This window comes from Buceros rhinoceros, unplaced genomic scaffold (genome assembly GCF_000710305.1).
Source record: "Buceros rhinoceros silvestris isolate BGI_N320 unplaced genomic scaffold, ASM71030v1 scaffold20897, whole genome shotgun sequence".
NCBI lineage: Eukaryota > Metazoa > Chordata > Aves > Bucerotiformes > Bucerotidae > Buceros > Buceros rhinoceros.
The window spans coordinates 3813-4547 of record NW_010421828.1 but is presented as its reverse complement, the minus strand read 5'-3'; the positions used below and the strand labels follow the sequence as shown (position 1 = coordinate 4547).

General features: G+C 63.4%; 1 protein-coding gene across 1 annotated transcript in view; it reads left to right on the top strand.

Annotated features, from left to right (window-relative positions):
* Positions 1-735, top strand: part of LOC104496676 (cyclic AMP-dependent transcription factor ATF-7-like) — a gene marked incomplete at both ends in the record, with an annotated part of 12017 nt that overhangs the window by 8479 nt on the left and 2803 nt on the right. The gene's annotated exons all lie outside the window — the stretch shown is intronic.

Genomic DNA, 735 nt, shown 5'->3' with positions numbered 1-735 from the left:
CAGCCCCTCGAACCAGGGTCCCTGCCTTAGGGCCGGGGCGGCCGTGGTGCAGTTGTCAGCGTGATGGAAGAGGCTGTGACCCCCCTGGAACTCAGCTGATTCGGCTGGGCTTTTCAGAGCGTTCCGGAGGGTTTGGGAGGCTGGTGGCAATGAATGAAGCCGAGTGCTTGTGTTCCCAAGGCAGCCTGAAAAATCCCAGCCAGTTACTGGCGCGGTGAACACCCCGCTCTGACCCGCTTCTGCAGCTTCCTCCCAGCATCCCGGGCAGCCTCGTCCGTCCTCTTCCCTGGGGAGGCAGCAGCGATTCCGGTTTTCCTCCCTCCCCCAAAATCAGGTTCCCAGCAGCTCTGCTCTGCTCTCCCCGGCTCGTCTCTGCCTCCGTTCGGTTCCCTGCTGCGCTGTCATGAACGGAGGAGCAGGAGGGACCATTTCCTTCCTCTCCTCATCGTCAGCTCTGGCTTTTCCTCTGCTCTCCTTGAAAGGCTGAGCCTGGAGGGTCAGAGCCGGAGCCCGGGGGAGCTCTTGAGGCAGGGGATGCGTGTGCCCGGTTGTCACTGCAGGCAGAAGCGACGCCTTTTGCTCCTCTGCAGCGGAAAAAGCTCTTGGTGCTGTGAATTGGTCACAATCAGGCTCCAATGCGCTCAGCAGATCCCCCAGCCCACCGAGAGCAGGGCCCTTCCCTGTCCCCGAGCCCGGGTCAGGGCAGACACCGGCTAGCCCTCCCCCCCCGCCGGC